The 14,738-nt window shown below is 44.0% G+C and overlaps 1 long non-coding RNA gene across 1 annotated transcript; it reads left to right on the top strand.

Moving 5' to 3' along the window:
* The first annotated feature begins 6,207 nt into the window (after positions 1–6,207).
* Positions 6,208–12,717, top strand: LOC142749631 (uncharacterized). Its single transcript, XR_012882436.1, has 2 exons — positions 6,208–6,811; positions 10,661–12,717. It is a non-coding gene; the product is annotated as an uncharacterized LOC142749631 (long non-coding RNA).
* Positions 12,718–14,738: the final 2,021 nt, after the last annotated feature.

The raw sequence follows: 14,738 nt of genomic DNA, 5'->3' as shown, positions 1-14,738 counted from the left end.
CATAAATACAGCACCACAACCAAGGTCAGTACATAAATACAGCACCAGAACAAAGCTCAGTACAAAAATACAGCACCAGAAAAGAGATTAATACATATATACAGCATCGGAACCAAGCTCAATACATAAATACAACAACAGAACCAAGCTCAATACATATATACATCCCAAGAACATAGCTCCGTGCATAAATACAACACCAGAACCAAGCTCAATACATAAATACAACACCAGAACCAAGCTCAGTACATAAATACAACACCAGAACCAAGCTTTGTACATAAATACAACACCAGAACCAAGCTCAGTACATATATACAACACCAGAGCAAAGCTCAGTACATGTACAGTACATGTACTGAGCTTGGTTCAGGGGCTGTATTTATGTACTGAGCTTGGTTATGGGGCCGTCAGGCTCACTCACCTCCGGATGCTCGCAGCCATGGATCTGGAAGCGCTGGCCCCAGTCTCCTCCTCAGTAGACACCAGCGCTCACTTCCGCTCACCTCGGCCGGGCCCCCTAAGGTGCGTGCGAACGCTCGTGCCCGCTCTTATAGGGGCAGCGCGTGCACCGGACTTTCATGTTTTATTAGCCCATAGCACCCTGGACTATAAGAAGGGCTCAGCCCCTTCCTCCCACGCCCGAGTGTTGTTGTCGTACCCGAAGTTTGTCTATGCAAATGGTCTCCTAGTGTTTCCCAGTTCCCAGTGTTCCCTGGTCCTGTATCCTGTATCCTGTATCCCGTGCTATCCCGGTCAATGGCCGTGCTGAGCTGAAGTCGTGCTGTGCTGTATACCACAGCTGTCCTGCTACACCATGCCTGATGTCTACCTGCTGCCTAGTCCCAGCCGAGCCTGCCTTGCTACTGTCCAAGCTGCCACAGGTACCGTATACAAACTATAGACTGTAACCTGCGCCGTGTTGGTCAGCTGCCATACCGCCAAGGCAGTGCGGCCCAATGGGTCCAAGAACCCAATGTGACACTGAGCTTTGTTCTGGTGCTGTATTTATGTACTGAGTTTGGCTCTGGTGTTGTATTTGTGTATGAGCTTGGTTCTGATGTTGTATATATGTACTGATCTCGGTTGCGATGTTGTATATATGTACAGAGCTTGGTTCTGGTGCTGTATTTATGTACTAAGCTTTGTTGTGGTGCTGTATTTGTGTACTGATCTTGGTTGTTATGATGAATATAACTCCAGAACCAAGCTCAGTACATATATATATATATATATATATATATATATACATACAGCACCAGAACAAATCTCAGTACATATGTACAGCACCAGTACAAATACAGCTCAGTACAGAGATAATTTTAAAATTTAGTTTAACCCCTGCCATATAAGTTTGTACGGAATAAAACTACAGCTCCCTGTATAGCCAGAACGATGGTAAGGATATGCTGGGAGTTGCAGTTTCACAAAAAGGAACGATACACACATCATCTTGTTGCAGATCATACAGTGACTACAGTCCTGAGCAGTCACAGGGAGAATAAACATTTAAATTTAGTGACTCACTGGTGACGACTTCTCAGATTCTATTCGTTCTTTTTCTCTTTACTTTTCCATCTGGTCCATCACTCTATGATGCCTCCTGGCCATGACCCATTCCTGCGTAAATGGGTCAATTTGTTCAATCAAATGTCTTCGGAAGCTCACTTTTACAAAACTTCTGCACCTATAAACGAAGAGCAAATTCTTATGGTGCCTTACTCTATGCCACTAAATATAATAGTATCATACACTGTGCCCTCAAATATAATAGTGCTACACACTGTGCCCCTGAATATAATAGTACCATACACTGTACCCCTGACCATAATAGCACCATACAGTGTACCCCTGATTATAATAGTACCATACACTGTGCTCCTGAATATAATAGTATCATACACTGTGCCCTCAAATATAATAGTGCTACACACTGTGCCACTGAATATAATAGTACCATACACTGTACCCCTGACTATAATAGCACCATACAGTGTACCCCTGATTATAATAGTACCATACACTGTGCTCCTGAATATAATAGTACCATACACTGTACCCCTGATTATAATAGTACCATACACTGTGACCATGAATAAAATAGTGTCAAACACTGTAAAGTAATGCACCACACACAGTAACCCTGTAAATACTCCCCCTCATAGAGCCCCCTGTAGATAGTGTACCCAGTAGAGCCCTCTATATAAATAGTTCTCCCCATAGAGCCCTCTGTAGATAGTGCTCCCCATAGAGCCTTCTGTAGGTAGTAGCGTTCCCTGTAGATAGTGCCCCATGTACCGTTACCTGCAGACAGGGTCCACTGTAGCATTCCCTGTAGAAAGTCCCCCCTGTGACATTCACTGTAGCATTCATTGTATAGTGCCCCCAGTAGCTAGGGCTCCTTGTGGCATTCCCTGTAGATAGAGCCCCCTGTGGCGTTCCCTGTAGATAGAGCCCTATATGGCGTTCCCTATAGATAGAGCCCCATGTAGCGGTTCCTGTAGATAGAGCCCCCTGTGGCAGTCCCAGTAGATAGGCCCTCCTGAGGCATTCCCTGTACATAAGGGCCCCTATATAGTCCCCTGTAGTTAGTGTTCCCCATATAGTCCCCTGTAGTTAGTGTTCCCTATATTGTCCCCTGTAGTTAGTGTTCCCTATATAGTCCCCTGTAGTTAGTTCCCTACATAGTCCCCTGTAGTTACTATTCCCTATATAGTCCCCTGTAGTTAGTGTTCCCTATAGTCACCTGTAGTTAGTTCCCTATATAGTCCCCTGTACTTACTGTTTCCTATAGTCCCCTGTAGTTACTGTTACCTATGTATTGTCCCCTGTAGTTAGTGTTCCCTATATAGTCCCCTGTAGCTAGTGTTCCCTATAGTCCCCTGTAGTTACTGTTCCCTATATAGTCCCCTGTAGTTACTATTCCCTATATAGTCCCCTGAAGTTACTGTTCCCTATAGTCCCGTGTAGTTACTGTTACCTATGTATTGACCCTGTAGTTCCTGTTCCCTATATAGTCCCCTGCAATTCCTGTTCCCTATATAGTCCCCTGTAGTTACTGTTCCCTATGTAGCGTCCATGGCCACGTGCCGTCGGGTTTACTCACCTCTCGACGCCCGCAGCCATGGATCAGTGAGCGCTGGTCCCCATCTCCTTCCTAGGAGACGCCAGCGCTCACTTCCGCTCCGTTCTGCTGTGTCCCATAGGGACTGAGCGTTGATAGTTATCCCAAGTCTGTCTTGCAAATGGTCCCTTAGTGTTTCCCGTTCCAGTTGTTACCCATGCCTTGTTACCTGTTCCTGTATCCCATGCTGTTCTTGTTCCTGTGCCTAATAGTGCTGGAGTCGTGTCACGTCCTGTGTCATCTGCCACGTCCGGAGGAATTTGCCACGTCTGGCGCAACCTGCGGCTTCTGTGCCATCCGCCACGTCATGTGTCATCTGCCACGACCTGTATCATCTGCCACGTCCGGAGGAATTCACCACGTCTGGCGCAACATGCGGCACCTGTGTCATCCGCCACGTTTGGCGTTACCTGCTGCACCCATCTCCATCTGCACCAGAGCTGTGGCCACTGTCTGGACTATCCAGGTACCCTTGTGTGAGACATTGTATTGCTGGGGTTCCCTGTTGTTTGGCCAGCTGCCTCCCCACTACGGCGGTACGGCCTAGTGGGTCCACAAACCCGCTTCATGACACTACGCTCAGGCCATGGACCCCGCTGGTCAACCTGAGACCTTGACGACACAAGCCATGCTGACCGAGATGGAGGATCTCCAGTCACGACAAGACCAACTCCTCCTGTCGGTGAACGCCATCACCCATCGGCTGCTCGCTCCAACCACAGTCGTCATCGCACCCATTCCTGCTGTTCCTCCTACTACATTTCCGGTCTGTACCAGTACCAATCCCCTGTGCTTCCTGCTGCTACCTTCACGCTATGACGGAGATCCGAGGTCCTGCAGGGGATTTTTGAATCAGTGCCAGATCCACTTCAAACTATATGCCAGGTCCTTCTCTTCGGATGACGTCAGGATCGCCTTCATCATCTCTCTCCTTACTGGCAAGGCCCTGCCATGGGCTAATCCTCTGTGGGAACATCAGGGACCAGAGACCCGTGACTTGCAGTGCTTCCTACAGACCTTCCGCTCGATCTTTGAGGAACCTGGGAGAGTTTCTTCGGCTGCTGCATCCCTACTGACCCTACACCAAGGAGACCTCTCCGTGGGCGAGTATGCCATTCAGTTCCGTATCCTGGCTGCTAAGTTGACCTGGAACAACGAGGCTTTGGTGGCCACATTCTGGCAGGGACTGTCTTCAGGGATTAAGGACGAGCTGGCTGCTCAAGATCTGCCATCTACCCTGGACGATCTTATCCTACTCGCCTCCCGGGTTGACATGAGGATCCGGGAGCGTTCCCAAGAGGCTCTCCTTGAGAAAGAACTTCCTAGGCTGGATTCTACTTTCCAGCAATCCTCCCCAGTCATCCAACCAGAGGATCTTGTGCAGAGTAACCAGGCGAAGTTATCTATCTAGGAGAAACAGCGCAAACGCACTTCTGGACTTTGTTTGTATTGCGGCCTCGGAGGCCATATTGTCCGTCTGTGTCCCCAGAGACACCATTGCCTAGGATTGGTTGGAGATATAACCCTAGGTGGAATGGTACCTAATAGAGGATTCTTCTCCAAGTTGACTATTCCTGTGACCCTAGTATCTGGCGAGAGGACGCATTGGGTTTCTGCATATCTTGACTCTGCATATCTTGTACTAGCCTCATAGTACTTTTATACTAAATAGTATATGCCTTGAGATCTATAATATGTTTTTAATAACAGTGTAGTTGTTACAGCCTCTAGCATTTATTCTTGTTTCACTTACCATTTTTTGTCCTGTTTTCCCTACCCTTTACTGCTCCTTCTTTTCTCTCTTTCTTTTTCTCTTTTCTTTGCCTCTTTTTCACTGGGAACATAATGGAATCAGTTATCTCCCCCGAACAGGATCACAGTTAGAATCTCTGTACCACAAACACCTACTCACCATCTGTCACCGGGGTTGCGCATGCGCAGAGGAGTCTGGGAGCCTCGCCCGGGTGTCTGTCATCTTCACTCTCGTGCCGCGCTTGCCTCGTCTCCAGGGATACCAGTCCCTGGGGGCACGCATGCGCGGCATGTGAGTGACAACAGACTGCCGGGATCTCACGGCTCAAGCCGGACTCCCGCGCATGCGCCGTGGACCGGCAATGGAGCTTCACACGCCGGATTATACCTCGATACCATCACCCAGCCGCCTATATATAAACTGACATAATGGCACATCAGTATACATTACCCCCTGAGGAAGCCAGTTCGGCGAAACGCGCGTCGGGGCGCTATCACTTTGGGCCGCAGTGTGGGACCGTACATACCATCATCATTATGGGTAAGCCTGCCATATAAGCGATCTGCTCTTCGAGTAGATCCTCCTGGATTTACACGTACCTGGGATGTTTTCCATGCTTCTTCTCTTCTCTCTGACTCCAATACTGTCGGTTGTCTTCCTACTTAAAGGGAACCTGTCACCAGCATTTCACCTATTAAACCGACTATACCTGGTGGTAGTGGGTGAAAAATCATTTCTATATAACCTATAATTATTTTCTTAGTCGGCTCTGTAGCTTTAGTATTCAGCTTTTTAGTGTTCCCACACCGTATGCTAATGAGCAGAAAAGAGTCAGATCTTCATTTGAAAAGAGTCAAATCTTCGTTTGGAAAGAGTCATATCTTCATTCCTCAAGTCTTTCCAAGTTTACTTCGCCTCCTTACTTTTGATTGACAGCTCCTCGCCTTCCCCCAGCACACAAAATCCTGCGCTTGTGCATTGATGTCCTCTTTTGGTGAGTGCGCACAAAGGGACACCGCATAATTACGATAAAAGGCGCAAAACGTTTGCAGACCGATATTTACAGTCGAGAGAGGAGTTTAGGAGCGGGGATAACGGCAATGAACTTTTTATAGCAGAGGCCAGTGAGGGAGAAGTAAAGTTCAATAGGTGAAATGCTGGTGACAGGTTCCCTTTAATGTTGTCTTGGAGGATTAGGATCTTCAATCCCTTGACCCTGGACACTCACAAATATCCATTTGCATCTGGTAGTGAATGTACTGATGTCCAGGGACAGGTGCTACTTTTGTTACACCGATCATATGTGCTCTAATTAGTACTGTAAAACTGTGAAGGATGGAGTGGACAGAAGTTAATGTTTATAATAATTTTCTTTCTTTAATAAAATATAGACTATAGAGTTGTGTACATAATTGTGATGAAGCAATAGTAATAGGATTAGATAAGTATACGTGGCAAGATGGCCCCTGAACAGGGACTACGCACTAATAAAATAACAAGTCACTTCCTGGTATGAACGAACTATGAACTAGGAAGACATATCTAAAGGACCAGATAAGGGTGAACCTATCCATGGATGACACAAGTATCAAGAGGCTTACAGTGATACGTGCTTTTATAAAAGTGTGATAACATGTACCCACCCCCAGGAGAAAGGGGATATATAGAACAAATGTGTCTAATAAATAAGTCAGCGACGCCTGATGCTGAGTGAGGAGCTTTGTACCAGACTCTGTGTGGTGTGATTCCTTTCGTACGAACTCAGCGTATTATCCCTGCCGGTTGAGACTGATTAGTACCCGAACATTTTGGCGCTCGACGTGGGGCCACACTCGAGGGATAAGCCGTGTCCGTGATCGACGACCCCCAGACGCCTCAACATCGAATCACCAGCCACGCTCCCAGGAAGTCTGATCAGCTTCAAATAAAACACGGTAAGGTTAAGTTCATGTTTATGAATATTGGCTCTTATCCGTGTGGGAGAGTGAGCAGGTGATAAGATACCGAGGTATTTGGAGTCGATCCCGGCCACACTCTCAGCGACAGAGAGTTAACCCGCTGTGTGGTTCCAAGAATCATAGTATAGATAGTCGCGTCTCGCCGGCATAGGTGATAGGTGTAAGTGTAATAATTTAATTGGTCGCAGGGTATAGGTTGATACCATTAAGACGACAGGTGTAAGTGTAATAATTTAATTTAATTGGTCGCAGGGTATAGTTTGATACCATTAAGACGACAGAGACAGACAGTCAGTTATAATTGTGTTTAAAAAAAAAATATAAAAAAAAATTGTGTTTTGTGTTCAGAAACATCGAGAATAAGGTTTCATTCTCAGGACGGTGTTAAATATAGAACAGTATGTTTAATGTGTTTAAAAAAAAAAAAAAAGAGACAGGCAAGAAGAATGTAGAAAATAGTAAGAAAGTTATGCACATATGTGGCATATTTATAGATGGAAGAATGGGCTGCAGCTCTTAGGGAAAACAAGGGAAGATTAAGTGACGAAGGAAAGTTAGATGAAGCATTAGCTTGGCAAAGAACAGCCATAGCCATAACTAAAGACAAGTTTACTGAGCAAGAAATACGAGACAGAAAGGGTAAAATCATCAGATATGTGTATTACAAAGTACGTGTCCAGCCACCGCCCTATAATGGCGACGGTGGAATTCTAACTTCGTGGGAGTGTCCCAGTTGTGGTTAACAGAACCCGCCCCAAGCTGAATATTGTGTATCATGTCACTTTCCACGCCCCGATCCTCCCATATATGCCACGCCTTCGGCACCACTCCCCGCCCCCAGGAGGCCATCTTGGTACACCTAAACCTGTTGTTCCGTTATATCCGGTACTCACACAAGAAGGTGGATTTTATAAGCCCCCTCCGTAGGGTGTGGCCACGCCCGGCCCAACCAAATCAGTATGAAGTAATCACCTTGTTAATTTTGTCATTTGTAGTGTTTTTTCTATTTACAGAAGTTCCAGTCTAGTTCACTGATGAAACAACACATCATCATAATATAGAGATGGTGGCCGTCAGATTGTACTGTTAAACATTAACGTAGATAATTCCTGTACAATGGTGTGATAAATGATTGCAGATACGTATGTTGTTTTGCCGGCATTGAAAGTGTTAAGATGGTGAGAGAAGAAGTTGTGAGAAGCTGCGAGTTTGTGACCTCCCTCCCCCCTAAAGTGTGCTGTGTTTGGGAGGAGGAGGAGGGGGGCTGACTGGGTGCAGTCTGCAGGGCTGATGAGACCAAGGGATTTCAATATGCACTGCTGAGATATATATATATATCAGTAATGTCTACAAACCTAAATACATTTCTTCTCTTTTGCGCAAGCGCTGTTGGTTATAAAAGTTACGATATTTATGTGTTATGATGTGATCAGATTTCATGTGTTTTGATAATTCAGATGTATTAAACTACAGATACTGTGAGACACGGGGGTTTGAAAATGTATGTGCCCCCCACCGTTCCCTATTTTTATATACTGTTTATTGGTTTGCAGTAATTAATGTTATCAGAGATAATATTTTCTGTTTTATTGAATAACTAACTACAATTGTTTTGTTTTTGATTTTACACATGAGTTATGTCATTGTAAAGATAACATGTTTGTCAGGAAAAGTCATTTTTGTTTCAGGCTGTTGTACATTACAGGGGGTTAAATTAGTGTTATGTTGAGATGTAGTTTTGAACTCTGCTACATCACTCTCGCAGAGTCCACAAAGGGGGGAAGGGTGAAGGAACTGACATCACTCACACGAGTCTTTATGGATTTAGATGAGGGAGAAGGCAAAACAAAACTTGTCTGGACATTGTTAATTTGATGTAAAGTTTTTGGGAATGTTTTATTTTTATTTGTTTTTGTATTAATCAAGTATTTGCAGAACCTGATAAAAGTGAGATTCTCAAAGTATTCTGGATTATCAGCTGAATGAGGAGGAGTTGTGTTTGGTAGCGGCTTGTGACACCAATCCATGGAGTACCTCTACGCAAGCATATACTTTGTACTGTACTGAACAAAATGGACATGACACTGCGGTTCTCACACAAAGTCATGGACCACAGCAGAGCCCGATAGTATATTATTCAGCTAGACTAGACCCTGTGGCCCGAGGTTCCCCATCATGTGTGAGAGCTATCATTGCTGTAAATTCAATGTTAAACAAGGCCTCAGATTTGGTCCTGGCATTTCCACCACATGATATATATATTACTGCTATTCTAACTCAAGTACAACCTAAGCATTTGTCCACTGCAAGACATTTGAGATTAATCTGTGCGCTTCTTCTTCCTGAGCAGGTTACTTTACACCGCTGTACTACATTGAACCCAGCTACCTTACTGCCTTTGGAGCAAGGGGGAGAAGACGTAGGTAAAGTATGGTCACAATTTTTTGCCTGAAACTGATGAACATGATTGTATGGCCCTTATGGCCCAGGAAACAGTGGTGTTCGCACATGTGAAAGATACCCCACTCCAAAACCCAGACCTAAATACTCTTTGTGGATGGTTCAAGGTATTTTGTAGAAGGATCTTTTCTTACAGGATATGCAGTAACCACCGAAGATGTAGTCCTAGAAGCAGCCTCCTTACCAGCGTCCCGCTCAGCACAAGAAGTGGAGCTTAAGGCCCTGGCAGCAGCATGCCAACATGCAGAAGGAAAGACAGCAAATATATACACTGACTCTCAATTAACAGTAGTAAACATTAAAAGCTCACACTAAGGTGAGTTCACCAGAGACAAAAGGAAATGCTTTGGCAGACCAAGCCGCAAAAGCAAGCAGCACAGAAGCTACCCGTGTTAGCAGCCGTATGTCAGATAAAAGATCCAGAGGAAACAAGACCAGCTGTAAGCCCGGAACTACGGCAAAAACTTCAAGGACAAGCAACAAAAGAAGAAAAAGACAAGTGGACGGCCCAAGGAGCAACGCTACGAAAAGATGGCCTCTGGCAATGCCAGAATAAACTGTGCCTGCCTAAGACAATGTTCCCAATGATGGCCCAAATAACACATGGAGAGACACACCAGTCAAAAACGGCAATGATGGACTTGGTAAACAAGGTGTGGTATGCTCCAGGGTTTAGTGTGATGGCCAGCAGTTTTACACAAGGATGCATGATCTGTGCAACACATAATATTGGAAGAACTGTAAAAGTACCACAGAAGCACACACCCAGACCTATATATCCGTTCCGGAGACTGCAGATAGACTATATTCAACTACCCAAAGTTGGTACCTAGGAGTATGTGCTTGTTTGTATTGATCTCTTTTCAGGATGGCCAGAAGCTTTTCCAGTAACCAAAGCTACAGCCGTAGCCCCAGCAAAGAAACTGATCAACGAGGTGGTGTGCAGATATGGAGTTCCAGAGATGATCGAGAGCGACAGAGGAACTCATTTTACGGGTGAAATCATGAACTATGTGTTGTCAGCTCTAGGCATAAGTCAAGCCCTACATACACCATACCATCCACAGAGCAGTGGGAAGGTTGAGAGACTAAATGGGACTCTCAAATTGAAAATCCAAAAAGCAATGGTAGAAACCGGGAAACCATGGACCGAGTGTCTACCATTAGCCTTGTTCTCAGTAAGATACACGCCCACAAAAAGAACAGGTCTCAGCCCATATGAGATCTTATTTGGGTCGGCTCCCAGATTAGGATGTTGTTTTCCACAGGTGCTCCAAATGCAGTATGGTAGACTAACAGATTATGTATCAACACTGAACAAACAATTGACCAAGGTGCATGCACAAGTATTTGCTTCCATTCCAGGTCCTGATTCAGTTGAAGGGACGCATAAGCTAGAACCAGGAGATTGGGTCGTTGTCAAAAGACACGTGAGGAAGAGCCTTGAGCCACGGTTTGATGGTCCTTTTCAAGTTTTGCTCGTTACAAGCACCTCAGTGAAGGTCGAAGGAAAGGCAAGCTGGATTCACGCCAGTCATTGTAAAAAGGTTCTTCAGCCAGAAGAATGAAGATCTTTGCGGTTGTTGCGGCGGTTGTTGCGTGTGCTCTTATACAAAAAGGCAGAACTGCTACTCCTGTACACGTAATCAGTACAGAATCACTGGAACAGTTCAGGACAGGGTGGGCGAATGCCACAGTGGATAGAAAGCAGGGTAACTACACCTGTAAGGCCAATGCCCCGTGTTATACTACAAATGTGACTACAACCGAAGGGACTTGGAAAAAAGGGCCACATGGAGGGACTGTGTACCTTCACATAGACAAAACAGCCAACATTAGCATACAAGAAGAGACTGGGACTGTGGTTTTGTTGTTATGAACCAGATTTACAATATCTACAGAAATATACAACCAGTAAAAATAGAAACGAAATGATAAATAAGACTTATGAAAGATTCAACAAGGAGAGGCTCAACTCTACGATTGTAATAAAAGAGACTGATGGGGTGATATTATGTATGAATAATAGCCAAATAAGAAATAGAAGATATTTTGTATTCTTGATAACAATTTTAAGAGATATTTAGGAGTATGGAATGGTATACAGTTAGAAACCCAAGAGACCATCTCTCAAAATAGTCACATATTTACAAGGGGAAAAAAGAGATCTGAAAGGAAGTTTTGACCCCCATGTGTATATAGATGCTATAGGAGTCCCAAGGGGGGTCCCAGATGAATTCAAGGCCCGGGATCAGGTAGCAGCTTGATTTGAATCATTAATCCCTATGATCACAGCTAACAAAAATGTAGATTGGATAAATTATATCTATTACAACCAGCAACGGTTTGTTAACTATACTAGGGACGCTTTACAAGGTCTAGCTGACCAGTTAGGACCCACATCTACTATGACTTTCCAGAACCGTATGGCCCTTGATATGATACTAGCAGAAAAAGGAGGCGTTTGTGCCATGATAGGTACTACCTGTCGTACTTTTATTCCAGATAACACAGGACCAAACGGCAAAGTAACCATGGCAATCAAACAGATTGTTTCTTTATCCGAGGAATTAAAACGAAATTCAGGTTTCACAGACCCATGGGATCAGTATTTCTCATGGTTAACCGGATGGCAGAAAATTCTGGCCCAAATTGGGATTGTAATCTTAATCTTTCTAGTGCTTTTCGCAGTTATTGCTTGTTGTGTATTACCATGTATAAAGAAATTAATGACTAAAACTATAACTGAAGTAACTCCCACTTTTATGTTTTCTTCAGAAATTGAAGGACTTTTACCAACTCCATCCATGAGAACAACCACCCTTTATCGAGACTATTGTTCTGAAGATGAATAGATAGTGTAGGGTGTGCACCGACTCTTTAAGTCCAGCTACAAAGGGGGGTCTCCTAATAGGGGAGGCTCGTCTCAAACTGGTGAAAAAATCCTTTTACTCCCCTTTCCCAGAGCACGGACACACTTAGGTTAAGAAATGAAGAAAATAATGATAAAAGGGGGGACTGTGAAGGATGGAGTGGACAGAAGTTAATGTTTATAATAATTTTCTTTCTTTAATAAAATATAGACTATAGAGTTGTGTACATAATTGTGATGAAGCAATAGTAATAGGATTAGATAAGTATACGTGGCAAGATGGCCCCTGAACAGGGACTACGCACTAATAAAATAACAAGTCACTTCCTGGTATGAACGAACTATGAACTAGGAAGACATATCTAAAGGACCAGATAAGGGTGAACCTATCCATGGATGACACAAGTATCAAGAGGCTTACAGTGATACGTGCTTTTATAAAAGTGTGATAACATGTACCCACCCCCAGGAGAAAGGGGATATATAGAACAAATGTGTCTAATAAATAAGTCAGCGACGCCTGATGCTGAGTGAGGAGCTTTGTACCAGACTCTGTGTGGTGTGATTCCTTTCGTACGAACTCAGCGTATTATCCCTGCCGGTTGAGACTGATTAGTACCCGAACAAAACCTTTCCTTCCCTCCCCTCCCCCTTCTTTTCTTGACAGATACACTGTCATTTGTCATGTCATGGAATCCATTCTTTGTAGGATACCCTAAACAACTGTTTTCATAACCCATACTGTTCTTTTAGATCTCCTTGAAGTTTTAATTTTTGCGATTATTGTTGTATGTTCTAATAAAATTTGTACTTTTGCATTATTTTTATGGCTTTTTTGACTTCTTGGTCCTATATAAATTGTTTCCATCATTGTTTGAAGTTTGCCTTTAAGTTTATAGTGGGGGTGCTCTAACACTTGTAAGTGGCACCCAACCCTTTACCTAAACCTTCTGAGTCTTTATATTTAAAATTGTCGTTTTCTGTGTCTTTCACAGCTGTAGGCCTACATGGATTTTCGAGTGCGAGACCAATCGTGGATCTCGCAACTTAATGATGTCTTTAAGGATGATCTGAATTTGGTTTTAGACAGCAAAGGGAAGAATACGAGGGATTTAACAATTAGGCTTAAAAGCCTTTTTAAACAAAGGACAAAAATCTGGTGGAACAAAGCGTTCCTAGAACGATATCTAACAAAAGGATTTATCCCGAGAGGCCTGAGGATCCAGGTGTTCCCCACCTTCCCCAATGAGGAAGAGACCTTCAAGGATAAATGGGAACATTTGTCCACCACCTGCTCACGAGGCTATATGGATCTTTTGATCCAATCCAATAGCTTATCGTTGAGAATAATAGAGAAGGAGATAGACGAAATTAACATGACCCTTAAAAAAGATCTTTCTCAGGAGGCCCTGGATAAGTTAAATGGGGACCTGGAGGTAGATTTCAAAAAATGGGAAACTGAGATTTGTACAACTAAAACAAAAAAGTTCCAGAGGGACAATAATGATTACCTACAAGGTAGGGTCTACAAATGGAGGAATGTTAGATCACGCTCCGGATTTCGATCCAGATCAGGATCTATGTCTTCCCAGACCTCCAACGACGAACGAACTGAAGTCAGGTGGAATGGAGACATAATACCTGGACAAGAACTAAACCTCCCCAGGAGAAATAGGGAGAGACAAGTGTCCAAGCGAAAAACACCATCCCCATATCTGGGGGGCAAAAAACCTAGAAACCTTGAGGTAATTAATTTATCGACACACTCCCTCTCTGACACGCAATGTGAGATTTTAAGTAAGGGGCTGACATTCTCCCCAAGTAATACATTCGATCTCTTTACAGCAATAAAAGACCTATACTTATTTTCAAGAAAGTTGGTGTTGCGCAAACTGCATGGGAGGGGTGACGGCTCTGGAGGAACTTTTACGGGAACAATTCCCCCTGGAGCAAGGTGGGTCTCTGAATTGGATCGCTCCCAGATCCCAAAAATTCCACCCCATGTCCCTGTGCTCCCAAGTGGAGATTTTCACCAAACTTGTGATGGAGGATTTCAAGAAAATCCCCATTAACAGGAAATTTGACAATCTTACAGTTGCACAACGTATCGCGTTACAATCCTTACAATCTCTCAAGGATGTAGTATTTAAAGCAGCGGACAAGGGGGGGGGGGGGGATGTTGTGATCTGGCCTACTAAACAATATGAAAAAGAAGCCTTTCGTCAATTACGAAACAAAGAGACCTACTGCAAATTAAGCTATAACCCTCTTAGCTCCTTTTCCTTGGAGCTAAATAAAATTCTTAACAGAGCTTTTGAGATGGGGATTATCCCTAAAAAAACATTGGATGGCCTGATAGTGGAATTTCCCAAAGTTCCAACGTTCTACCTTCTCCCCAAAATCCATAAAAACATTAAAGACCCACCAGGCCGCCCAATAGTGTCAGGGATTGGAGGCTTATATGAACCTGTGTGCAGGTTTATTGACTTCTATCTGAAACCTCTAGTGGAATGTCTGCCCTCATATGTCCGAGATACCACAGAGGTGCTCAAAAGAATTGACGGGATATCA

The sequence above is a fragment of the Rhinoderma darwinii genome, chromosome 3 (assembly GCF_050947455.1).
Source record: "Rhinoderma darwinii isolate aRhiDar2 chromosome 3, aRhiDar2.hap1, whole genome shotgun sequence".
Lineage (NCBI taxonomy): Eukaryota > Metazoa > Chordata > Amphibia > Anura > Rhinodermatidae > Rhinoderma > Rhinoderma darwinii.
Note: the sequence above shows the minus strand (reverse complement) of the source record. Positions and strands in the feature narration are given on the sequence as shown.